This window comes from Danio rerio, chromosome 14, assembly GCF_052040795.2.
Source record: "Danio rerio strain M-AB ecotype USA chromosome 14, GRCz13ab, whole genome shotgun sequence".
In the NCBI taxonomy this organism is placed as follows: Eukaryota; Metazoa; Chordata; class Actinopteri; order Cypriniformes; family Danionidae; genus Danio; species Danio rerio.
In genome coordinates, this window is record NC_141034.1 from 55,470,367 (window position 1) to 55,484,444 (window position 14,078).

The 14,078-nt window shown below is 35.3% G+C and overlaps 1 long non-coding RNA gene across 5 annotated transcripts in view; it reads left to right on the top strand.

The window, feature by feature from the left end:
• The window catches only part of LOC141377613 (uncharacterized), a 322,793-nt gene that overhangs the window by 274,446 nt on the left and 34,269 nt on the right, over nucleotides 1-14,078 (top strand). The window lies entirely within an intron of this gene.

Sequence of the window (14,078 nt, forward strand, 5' to 3'; positions counted from 1 at the left end):
AGTTACACTGTAAAAACAACTCCAAACAACACTGGAAATTTTGCTGTGTTGGGCATCTAAGCTATAATGCCGATCCAATATGCATCTCGATACAAAGAATACGATCCGATATATTAGCGATACATTTGTGACATATTGCGATGCAACACGATACGATTCACACCCATATCACGATACAATGCGATAATTCAGCACTAACTTATTAGATCAAGTTTATGAGATGATGTAAGAAAGGATGCTGTGCCATTGAATGAATTTGATTATTTATTAACCAAGCAAAACCAAGAATTTTTTTACAACCTGGCTTTTCTCTCAGAGCCAGAGTATCAGTTTACAGTAGAGGGCCATTTTAGAACATATAGCACATATTATTTAAGTATTTTCAAGATAAACAGAATGTATAAGTGCAATATATATTATAAATGTGTATATTTGCACTCTTTCAACATAAAGGTTTACCATTGCACAACAAGAATTGTGATTTAACTTTTCAACTATGAAAACAAGTTTTACAAAGATATATTTTGCCACTGAATATTCAAAACTTAAGGTGGTGAACTAGCAGTGTTATGCTGCTTTGAAACATCACTGTCACTGTAAACAACAGGCTGATAAAAATATAACAAACCAGCAATCTTCTTGCTGTGAGGTGGTCATGCTACCCACTGTGCCACTGTGACACCCATTATTTTTATCATTATTATTATTAATAGTATTATTATTATTATTATAATTAAATACAAATTAACAGGAGGAGGTGTTTAAAGCCTTCGTTCTCCGTGACACTAGGCTAAATATCTTTGCAGATGAACAATGCAATAACATCCGTTATTGGCATAGAGCGTACAAAACTGTTGCGCATGGAAAAAAAACTTGCAATGCTTTTCTCACCACTTTTGGAGCTGGTAGCTACAGTTGAAGCAGTGCGAAAGCCGGGGATGCAGGAACACTGGAAGATGCTTTCACAACAACACCGCGGCGCCGCTTCAAGTGAGATTTCAGATTAGTCGTACTGCCCACATATTTTACAGATGCGCGGCACATTTTGCAAATTGCATCTGTCCTGTCATGTCGTCCATCCTTAAATCCATAATGTTGCCATACTTTAGATTTAAAACTCAGTGGGGAATAAAATGTTTGTTTTGCTTCTCGCGCTTTCTGAGGGCGCACCACTAGCTTCATCCGCACACCTGATACACTGGTTGAAGTGTACACATCCGCAAATCCGTTGCTACGGCTTACTTTATGTAGGTCGATTAAATTATGCGCCAAAAACAGGTTGACAACACTTGTTAATAAATAAAAAATACATTCTATATTAAAAATATAAGCTGTATCTTGGAAAAACCGATGCATCTCGCAAAAACCGATGCATCTCAATTTGCTTCCAAAATTTCATTCATCCTCTGCTGCTCAACCGATGCACTCGCATCGTGCACGCGCATGACCGTGTATCGATACATATCGATTAATCTTCCCATCCCTAATTTGTTGGATTGCTTTCTCACTACATTCGATTCGCTCCAGAGTTCATTTCAGTCAAGCCGAGACCACCTCATTCAGGTGATCTGGACCAGTTTTGGCATGGATCAGAGTGTGATTGCAAGATTTATACATGCCAATCGAACTACGCTGAGATGGCAAACGACCCCGGTTCCCAAACAAAAGTCTAGATGTGAAAGCCCCTTTACAATTATATAAGATGTTTCTTTGCAGTCTCTGAGAAACATTTGAACTTTGCATGGATGTAACCCTCCTGTAGGAGACTCCAAAACAAAATTAAAGAACTTTAAAAATCCCTTTGACATTTGAAGGGTTTCTCTGCTCCTGGCTTTCACTCGGTTTCTGCTCAGCACCAGAAGCATCTGGACGTCCTCTTCGGTCTCATTTTCTCCTCGCAGATTTCCATTGACATTTCAGCTTGGATGCATGTCTACCTCAATAAGACTGAATGATTATTTAATATCAAATCAGATGCATGTTGCATAATTCTGTCCGGAAAATCACCAGATTATTATTATTTTTTATTTGTGTGTGTGTGTGTGTGTGTGTGTGTGTGTGTGTAATGCAAATCTTCAATTATTTAACACTTGCAGAGATTTGGACCGCAGCTTCACACCAACACTTCCAGTCAGAGTAGATTAAATTTATGATAACCAACTCTCGAGCCCTCTGATACTTATTGTTTTCCTGTAGTAAGATATTGAATTCAAGACAACAGCCGGAATGCATTATTTATTTGATTTAATATGGCTTTTGCCAGGGAAAGAGTGTGTTAGTATGCTTACCCATGCACTTACAAATCAAAGCCCTTCAAGCTGATAGTTTTCGCACACTGCTCTAAATGATTCATCACAAATTATTACTAGAGGGGAAATTATAGACTTATAAGCTGGATGTATCGAGTTAGTTGCATTAACCTGAGGGTTCTACACTCATGCTGTTGTGATGCAGTCATCTGTTAGGATTAAACATAAGATCTCAAGTGATAAACACTAGACTTCACATCTTTGAATAGCGTTGTTTTTCTCAAAATGAGTTGTAACAGGGTTTGGAGTTGTCCTAGTGATGGGTTGTGGCTGGAAGGGCATCCGCTGCTTAAAAACGTGCTGGATAAGTTGGCGGTTCATTCCGCTGTGGTGACCCCAGATTAATAAAGGAACTAAGCTGAAAAGAAAATGAATGAATGAATGTTTTGAAGTTTAGTTTGATGATTGATGATTGAACATCAATAATAATTGATCATTACAGGGCAGAAAATTCTCATATCGATTATTGTTGAGTCTTAATTTGCATCAATTAATCTCGCTTAAACTGTTATGTTACACTTGTTATAACTGAAGCTTAGTTGAAATGACTTGTTTGTGATATTTATGTATCGTGTATCGTTTCACCTAATTTAGAAAAATTCAGCTTTGAAGTACAGGAATAAATTAAAATTAAAATGTAATGACTTATCTAATCAGTTATTCTAAATGTAATAAATAATAAATAAATAAATATATATGAATATTAACTTATTATCATGCTGTTTTATGTTTTATTATATTTTAATCATAGAAATGTGGGGAAAATAATAATAATGTTTAAACTGCTAGTTTATATTGAAAAAATTATTTCATTATTTAATTGTTTGTTTGTTCATTCGTTTATTTATTTATTTATTTATTTATTTATTTATTTATTTATTTATTTATTTATTTATTTATTTATTCATTTATTTATTTATTTATTTATTTATTCATTTATTTATTCATTTATTTATTTTAACAAGGTACTAATTCACAGTTTAGAAACATCACTGAAAAAACTAATACAAAGATCACAATAAAACAATTGCATATATATTCACTCATTTTAGAAAAATCAGCTTTGAATTACAGGAATACATTTTAAATGAAATGCAATCACTGAGAAATGAATATTTCTAAATGCAAAATATATTTCATAGTAATGTTGTTAGGTATTTTATTATATTTTAATCAATCGAATGCGGAAGAGACTAAATTAAAAACATATAATAATAAAAATAATAATGTTTCTAAAACTTTTGACTGGTATTATATTAAATCAATCATTTATTATTTAATTATATATATATATATATATATATATATATATATATATATATATATATATATATATATATATTTTTTTTTTTTTTTTTTTTTTTTTTTATAAATTTATTTTAAAAATATATTTATTTGTATTTTAATTAACAGTGTAAACAAACAACAAACAAAGAACAAAGAACAAACACAACTTAAATAAATAAATAAATAAATAAATACATTTTGATAAATATACATAAATAAAATTGAATATACATTGTTGTTCTTGTTGTTCTTATTTTGATTATTAAGTTACTTGTTGTTATTATTATTTCTAGTCATCTCATCTTGTATCAATTAATCTTAAACATTTAAGCTACACTTGTTATAACTTAAGAATTTAGACTTAATACAAATTTTGAAAAATTCAGCTTTGTATTACAGAAATACATTAAAATTGATATGTAGTCACTTAGAAAACAGTTATTATAAATTTTATTTCATAATATTGCTGTTTGTTATAGCTTGAGTTTAGTTGAAATGACTTGTTGTTTGTGATATTTCTGACAGTGTATTGTGTAAAATTTAGCTTTCAATTACAGAAATAAATTACCTAGAAAACAGTTATTTTAAATGTAATAAATATTAAAGAAAAAAATAAATAATAAATAATATTTCATAGTATTGTTGTTTATTTAATTTATTTATAAAATTTGCATTCTAGAAACTTTGGTTGAACATCACTGAGAAACAATAAAACAATAAAACAATCGCATAAATATGCACTCAATTTGGAAAAATCAGCTTTGAATTAATAAATTAAAATTGAAATGTAGTCACTGAGAAATTATTCTAAATGCAAATAATATTTCAGAACATTGCTGTTTTGTGTTTTATTTTATTTTTATTAAATAATCATCATTTTAATAATCATCAAATAATAATTTTATTTTATTTTTTATTTTATTAATTTACAGTGTAAACAAATAAGGTACAAATTTTACATACATTCTAGAGTCTAACAACAGCAGTAAAACGAAACAAAACTAAAGATCACAAAAAATAATGCATAAATAAATAAATAAATATACAATAAAATGAATAAATAAATTGTTGTTGTTATAACAATTATTATTAAGTTGAATGTTGTTGTTGTTGTTGTTGTTGTTGTTGTTGTTATAGTCATCTCATCTTGCTTTAGTTAATCTTACTTAAATATTTAAGTTGCACTTGTGGAAGTGACTTGTTTCTGATATTTCTGACAGTGTATCGTGACACTAAATTTAGAAAAATTCAGCTTTAAATTACATAAATAAATTAAAATTGATATGTAATCATTTATAAATCAGTTATTCTAAATGTAAATGACATTTCATAGTATTGCTGTTTTGTATTTTATTTTAATCAAATGAATACGGAAGAGACTGATCGAAAACAAATAACAATAATAATGTTTTCAAATCTTTTGACTGGTAATTTATAATAAATAATTATATTATTTATTTATTTATTTATTTATTTATTTATTTATTTATTTATTTATTTATTTATTTATAATTTAATTTAATTTATTCATTTTAATTTAATTTCATTTCATTTAGTTATATATAGTTTTATTTTAATTACTAGTGTTAACAAACAAGGAACAAATTTACATTCTAGAATCTAACAACCTTGCTTGAAAAACTAAACCAAAGATCACAAAAAACAAGTGCATAAATAAATAAATATTGAATAAGTTAAATGTTGAATATTATTATTATTATTATTGTTGTTGTTGTTGTTGTTTTTATTATTATTATCATTGCTGTTGTTGTTGTTGTTGTTGTTACTGATTACAATTTTCTAAAGCAGTGGTTCTCAAACCTTTCATCAATTACCACCTCAGAAAAAAATTGTCTCTCAAAGTACCACCATATTGAGCAGTATTGAAATACAGTAGCGTAGTAAGCCCAGTAAAGCAGCTTCACCTCTGTACAGTTCTAAAATGTGGCAGATTAAGTTCTAGTATTATGAATATTTATTATTGTCAGCCATTTAAAACATTATGGTTAGTCTGAACGTTAACACTGTACTGTGCTTATATGTAAAAAAAAAAAAAAAAACTAAAAACGTCAACATTTAAATAAAAATAAGCTTTTAAAAGTTAAAAATAGTAGGTTAATGTTGTTAAAAAGTAAAAAGAAAAGTGCTGTACTTAAATGTAAAGTATTAACATATAGTAGCCAATTCATCAACACCTGGAAATGTTGCCTGGACCTCAGAAATATAGGCTATATGTCATATAATAAATAATATTATATGTTATATTTATATATAAATCAATTTTTGATAAATTTTGAAATATATGTAGCATGTATTTATGACACATTTGATATCTCTGCGTACCACTAGAAGGAAGCCCACGTACCCCTAGTGGTACACGTACCATAGTTTGAGAACCACTGTTCTTAAGTATGTATTAAAGCATAGTTTACCCAAAAAAGAAAAACTTCTGTCAATTATTCCCTCATGTTGTTCCAAATCCCTGTAATTTTTTTTCTTTCCAAGAAAATAAAATCTCTCCTTTCCCTTCAATTAAATAGGAAAAGACTTCAAAAGCGACATAAAAGCACAATAAAAATAGTTCACATGAGTCATGGCCTATATTCCCCGTCTTCTGAAGTCAACAACTTCAACAACTTGGGGTTGTTACGCTTTGGTCTGTGCCAGTTTTATAAACTCAATCCACTGATTCATTGAAAAAGGTCTGACTCAGACAAATCAGCCGTCTGCACATCTCACAAGAGCTCTCATTATCTGAGAGCAGATCTAGGATGTACTTCAGGCTTTATTGAAGAACGACTGAAATCTCAGACTTTTGAAGATTTAGACTAGACTTCTCAGAACCACTTTTAGGATGTTTTTGCATCCTGTTTGAAGCTTGAAAGCTCAAGTCCCAATTGTATTTACATGGAAAACGCATGGAAAAGTCCTTGAAATGTTCTGCTTTCATGGTGAAGCAAGACACACATGCTTGGCAGTACATTATGAGTCCTCCTTTTCAGGATACTGAAACATAGCTGTGATTTTGAACAGTAATAAAACTGTGGGTATCTGGTTAGCAGTAAGTTTCCTTGACACTAGTAAGACAATCATTTTGACCTTTTTTTTCATTTATTTATTTATTAAATTGTTGAAATAAAACCCATCTACTATCATGTGTACACTACCTTAGATTTAGAAACAACCAATAATAAGTTGACTTCTAGTTGATCATTTGGTATCAGAATAGTGGCTCATATGAAAGGCAAAGGCCTCTAGATTATGCTTATTTGATCAAAATAAAATATAATCATGCCTTGATTATTAATGATTTCATTAGGACAGTAAGGTCTGACTTTGCTCAGACAAAAGTCTTGTGACTGAACAGAAATAATGTCCAGTATAGAATATAAAGTCCTGCTGCAGTGGAGACAGAATGAATATTGTGTCTGACTCCATCATGAGCTTGGAGGACTGCATCCATACATCTCTGACATGACTCACATCACTGATTAATAAAGTCATCTGGAATGGCAAAGAAAGCGTTCCTGCAGGACTCCCAGAGTTCATCAAGAGTCTTTGGATTCATCTTCAGTGCCTCCTCCATCATCTTACCCCAGACATGCTCAATAATGTTCATGTCTGGTGACTGGGCTGGCCAATCCTGGAGCAGCTTGACCTTCTTTGCTTTCAGGAGCTTTGATGTGGAGGCTGAAGTATGAGAAGGAGCGCTATCCTGCTGGAGAATTTGCCCTCTCCTGTGGTTTGTAATGTAATGGGCAGCACAAATGTCTTGATACCTCAGGCTGTTGATGTTGCCATCCACTCTGCAGATCTCTCACACGCCAATGTTTGGGTTAGTCCATACTTTTTTGGGTTGAAAGGATCTGGTGTGCCCTAAGGATTTCATTATTATTTTTTTACTTTTTTGTATTTATTTGTTTACCATTATTTTACTTTTTTTCATAATTAGTGGGTTTTGCCAAAGGCAAAGTCCACTATTGTTATTCTCCATACTTATTATTTTTATTATATATTTTTTATTGTTCTTTCACACAAATTTCGGCGCGTTAGTCTCGCAGTTTTCGTCTCAGACCCTTGAAAGTGGGGTCAAATCGTCCGGATTTATCGGGAATGGTGTGCCATGACTTTTATAAGGGGGTAACCGCCTACCAACACCTTAGCAACCCCCTAACAAGCACTCAGAACATCCTAGCAACCACCTAGCAATACCTTAGCAACCACTCAGAACACCCTAGCAACCATCAGAACACCCCAGCACCACCTCAGAAACTGTCAGCAACCATCAGAACACCCCAGGACCACCTCAAAAACTGTCAGCAACCACTCAACCACTCTACCCCATCGATTTGCCACGCAAACCCCATTCACATTTTTTTTAAGAAATGTTTACTTTATGTTTTTATTGCCCTGCTGAAAAATCCAACTTAAACCATCCTAGGCTGATTGGCTGGTTTTAGCTGGTTGGCCAGGCTGGTTTTAGAGGGGTTTTGGCCATTTCCAGGCTGGTTTCCAGTCATTTCCAGCCTGGTCTTAGCTGGTCAGGCTGGAAAATGACCTGCTAAAGCCAACTAAAACCAGCTTGAACAGCCTGGTTTAAGCTGGACATAGCTGATTTTGGCTGGACTCCCAGGCTGGCTAGGCTGTTCAAGCTGATTTTAGCTGGTCATCTTTCAGCCTGACCAGCTAAAACCAGGCTGAAAATCGCTGGAAATAGCCAAAACCCCTCTAAAACCAACCTGGTTGACCAGCTAAAACCAGCCAAACAGCCTAGGCTGGTTTAAGCTGTTTTTTCAGTAGGGTGTTATTATCTTATTATTACCTTTATTATTATTAATATCACGATTGATATCTGCTGATATCACAGAATATTACTCTTATCAGTATTTACCATAGTGATCAAAATCAAAAATGTTTGAGTGTAGACTTCACATCAGTCACATCACATTAAATCATTTGAATTTCATGAAAACCCATTTGCATGCCTTTATGCAAACAGTTTATGGTGCCATAAAACACCATGCATTTGTTAAGCATTAAATAAGAAAAGAAAGGGGCCAGTGCACCACACATTTCCAGCGTTTCCCCTCAGCGTTGCTTTATTTGCCGCCGTAATGCCCTACCCTGAGGAATAAGATTGAGTAAAAAGTTGTTTCACAGTGAGAGAGAGCAAAAAAGCGAGTGTGAAATTCCTTTTTAAAATGAATGCCGCATGCCACTTTTCCTTTCATCACTTATTCATTGAGAGCAAATGTTTTCCTCCGCGAGCGTGCCGCAGTTTCCATATGCTCTGATAGTCTGACATGCTGCAGGTGCTTCAGTCTTCCTCAGAAACACTTGCTGCTCTTTCTGTCCACCTTGTGTGTTTAATATTGTGAAAACTGTCCTTGCTCTGGTTCTTTTGGGTCTTTCTGTGGGCCATGGTGGATGGTGAGATGTTTGGTTGAAGGCAGAGTTTCTTCAACACTGGACTTGTAGAAGTATCAGCTTGGAGATTGGTGTTAGATTGCCATCTGTAGAAACTCCAGGGCACGTTTGTTGTATTTTCTGTTGATGTAACCCTTTATTTTGCCCTCAAGTTGTGTAAAGGCGTATGAATCAGGCCTTTGTTTATATGTTTAGCAAGACTAGATTTGAGGAAAAGAACATTTTAAAATATTGATGGGTATCCTTCAGTGGCACAATACATTAACGCCTGTCACAAAAATAAAGAGGACACCAATAACAACATCAGTGATGCGCTTGCAAGCACACACACACAGATTTTTTGGGAATTTTTCTTTTAATTCAGTATCCTGACGAGTCTAATATAGTGAGGGAATCAGTTCATCAACTCGAGTTTGATAAATAGCATCTAAAATGTGTGTTTGGAAAAGAAAACGTTAGCTAACTAGTGCCATTTCCCTTAACTAAGCTGAAAATGAGCGCTGATATCGCTTTTTATTTTCAGCATTTATTCAGACCAGACCTTCGGGATACTCGGAAGGTGGTGAAATTTATAAATTTGTCACTTTATCTTCACTGATAAGATATACAGTCAAGTACACAACGTTCCTATGTAACTCCAGGGCTCAACAATAAGGACTGCCTGATGGCCCGGGGCCAGCATGCGGGACTCTCGGGACAGTAGACAGGATTGTTAGTGGCCCAATCGGGCATGTGCTGCCCTGTCACTAAAGTTTTATTTGGCTGCGACTGTTTTTCAATGGCGTGCATACAGGGTGCTTACAGATCTAGACTTTAATTTGGAACCCGTCTTGTTTGCCATGATAGCATGATTCATTGGACTTATGTGAATTCCCCAAACATGCTCAGATCCTCACCAAAACAATCAATCTGAATGTCACCGACTCGGTCCCAGTCACTCCCCTCGCTGGCCAGCAGAGGCCGCCATCTCCGGACTTCTAGCATTACATCATCCACATACGCTGATTGTGCATACACCTGTTCTGAATCAAGCCTACGACCCACGTACCCTTTATAAGCCAGTTCCAAACACTCAGTCAGTGCGAAGTCTTGTTTAGCCCCGGCCAGCATTTCTGAGCGTTATTCCCTGCCTGATTCTTCGTGCATTACTCCAGCCTGTTTCTGACTCTGCTTCGCCTTCTGCCTGCCCACGACCCACGCCTGATTTACGGACTCTGATACTCTCTGCCTGCCCACGACCCACGCTAGATACACGGACTCTGACACTCGCAGCCTGCCCTCGACCAATGCCTGGTAAACCCCTCTGTGTCTGTTCATCGCCAGTCTTGATACTTCATAGACTTTTGTGGATGTGTGTTTGCACTTTAGTGGATATTGTGTGTTTGAGTGAAAGCTTGACTAATAAATACTGCATAATGGATCCCTCCGTGTCAGTCTCCTCGTTACACTGAAATAGACTGTAATGAGAAAGCAAAACAATCCAACAAACTAATGAACCAGGCTATATCACAGTGTATTATGGTTGTGTAAAAGTCAGGGTATATGAAAAAATAATTACGAGTAGGGCCGATTGTCATTCCTACCGCCAAATGTGTGTTAAATGCCGAATGTGAAAGTGAAAGCATGCTGACTTATTGCTGAGAGCTGTTATCTGTTAGGAAAAATGACAGAAATTACCATCTGATCATTTTTCCATATTTTAATTTTATAATATTTTGCATTAGGCCTATTGTTTTGTGCATTTCTGCACTGACACTTGGAAAGAAAGATTAATGTAGAGCAGGCGTCTCAAACTCGCGGCCCGCAGGCCATTTGCGGCCCTCAGTGCAATATTTTGTGGCCCGCGCCGACAGCTGTACACTGACAGAATCAGCGGAGCGGGGAGAGAGAGCGCTCCCCGCTCCGCTGATTCTATCCGTACACAGCGGTCACTGGCATTCCCCGCCTGCCATGTAAACAAAGGGGCGGGGATGCTGGTGACGTCACCATGCACCCCGCCCCTTTGTTAGACGCTGTGATGGGCAGGAAGTGTTAGGAGGGAACTCGCGCCGGCCAGAACCAAGGTAAGCTGTTCCCGCCCCTGCCTGCCACTTAGCTACCTATCTGCAGCCTGCCACCTACCTAGCTACAGCCTGCATCTTATATATATTATAGGTAGATACAGACTGGTACAGACTGATGTGACTGGAGTGGGGTGGGGGTGTTTTATTTATACATATATACGTCTTTTTTTAGGTGAGGGAATGGAAGTTTTGAGTGAGTTCCCCCACTTTTTCCCCCACTTGAAGCGCTGTCAAGTCTCTGGCAGCAAGAAGTAGGCAAAAGATGCCATGTTCAGATGAACTGTTCATAATCTTCACTCAATGTTCTATTAATGTTCAGGACACTTCATGTTCAGAAGAAATAATTAAAACTGTTAATAATGACATTTGAGGACTTTTTTTTTTTTTGTGAAATCCCTTATGCGGCCCAGCCTCACCCAGACTTTGCCTCCTGCGGCCCCCAGGTAAATTGAGTTTAAGACCCCTGATGTAGATCAATATTGAATATTATATATCAATATATCAGTCCATCTGTTATTTCTCTCTATATTTAAGCATATCATAATTATAGATTTCCAAATTTATTTACATCACAGTTGTATTTTTTTAAATTGTCAGTTGTATTTTAAGAAACGTTATGCTGCAAGTTATATTTGGCTTTTGATACATAATTTAAAACATGTGGCTAAGAAATAGCCATTAACTTCTTTTTTGATGGGGCCAGTGAATATTTTGGCAGGGCAAGTAAAAATCAGAATCGGGCCAGTGGAAAAAATCCTTAGCGTTGAACCCTGAACTCCCAACGATACTTCCGGGTTTCCTCCCACCGCAGCCTCGATTTAGCTTTTAAAAATGGCGGCCACATAAAATCAGTCTATAGCGCAGGGGTGGCCAATATCAAACACACCTGAACCAATTAATTAGGACCAGAACACCACGTGATAATTACAGGCAGGTGTGTTTGATATGCGTAGCAACTGAAATCTGCAGGAAGGTGGCTCTCCAGGAACAGCGTTGGCCATCCCTGCTATAGCGTCTCTGCAACAAAGTGATCTCATGCGATGCGGCACATGTTACTGTTATTGTGTGAAGTCAAGAAAGAGGTTTAACTCTGTGCCACCGCATAGATGTGTTAAAAAATAATGAGAATACATACATACATATAAACAGGGGTGGACTGGGACAAAAATTCAGCTCTGGCACTGTAGCCACACCCAGGGCTGGACTGGGGCAAAAAATCGGCCCTGGCATTTTGGGCCAGAGCGGCCCACTAAATTCAATCAAAATGCTATCTATCTATGCACGTCCAATATTTTAATCAACTCATATTCTATAAAACACAAAAGCCATATATATATATATATGAAATAAATAAATAAATACAAACTTTAATCTCAATTTAATTTCTGTATACTGTCCATAAAGATATTTGTTGAGTTCTAAAAAATACACTATATTTTCATTTATTTTTCTTCGCATAAGTCCCTTATTTATCAGGGGTTGCCGCAGTGGAATGAACTGCCAACTATTCCAGCATGTTTTATGCAGCAGATGCCTTTCCAGCCACAACCCAATATTGGAAGTCACCCATACACAGCTTATTAGCTTATTCAACACACTATTCACTCAGCCTATATTCAATAACAAACATAACAAAAACTGCCTGCTAATGCATGGCTAAATCTTCAAAGGGAACAGTGTACTTCATAACCTCGTTCACCTCATCCTGCTTGCTGTTTCACTATCTAAACAATAAAAACATAATATAAGTCAAATTTGTTTCATTTTGATATTATGATTAACAGACGCCAAACAGCCTCGTGTAGCTGCATATTTATATGAGCATCATCTTCACTCTGCATATTTATAACAAAACAGGGCTTAAATATAACTGTCTCCTTTCATTTCCATTAAAAAGAATGAACTTTACCCTGTCTCTTTTGCAGAATATCAGTTTTAATAATCAAAAATGGCCATTATAACAGTATAACGTACATTAAATTTAAACGATAAAGGTAAGCAATCAGTCAATGTGCAGAACCAGCCCACATTACCACACCGACACAGCCCCAATCACGGACACGCACATTCACTGCTTATGTTGGTGTACAGATGGTAAAATAATATAAGCAGCACCATATGTAATGGATATTTAAACATTAAATTTATGTGACTGGAACAAAAACAACCCGTTTATAACAAATTTATACATAAAGTAAAAGATATTACTTATGATTGGAGTAACCTGTGAATGTGTATTACAAACACACACCTTTACACACACATCTTTACACACAATTGGACATGCTACACCATTTTGCATACTTTTATCCACAAATAACTATATATGTCATTCTCTGCAGTGTTGTCATTCTCTCCACCCCTACCTAAGGATTAATTACATACTGTAACCTGTGCATGTATTTAATCTTTTACTTTAGAGACTAGCTATGTATTCAGAGTTCACTACAAATGCCAGTATTATGGCTATAGCTATAGTTTTTTTTTTTTTTTTTTTTTTTTTTGCATGTTAGACTACATTGCTAGTACAGTAGCAAACAGCAGTTTGTGTACCCTAAATCTCACATTATAATGACATTTCAAAATGTACGGGAGTTCTACACTAAGCTTACTGTTCAGCACAGTGTACCTGTCAAAAACTGTCGGAAGTGGTGTGAATGGCGTCAAAATGACTTATGACTTATATGTTAGTGTAATGATTTAGAAGTATATTTTCTGTTTTCTTCTTACCTCCTCTATGGCGCTACTGTCCTCCAATGCAGCGGACGAAGTTAAACTTTTCGAGAATATTTCAGGTAACTTTATGCATTTGGCAGTGTCTGATTTTAGAGCCTTTTTGTTTTTTGTTTTTTGGCTTTTTCTGAGCTTTTTGGTAGCACCTTTCCTATTTTGTACGGTCCATCTCTGACAATTAGCTTGTGTTGCACTTACTGTTTGTTTGACATTCTTGCCAGATTTTAATTACGTCCACGTAACCTCTGATTGGGTTGGT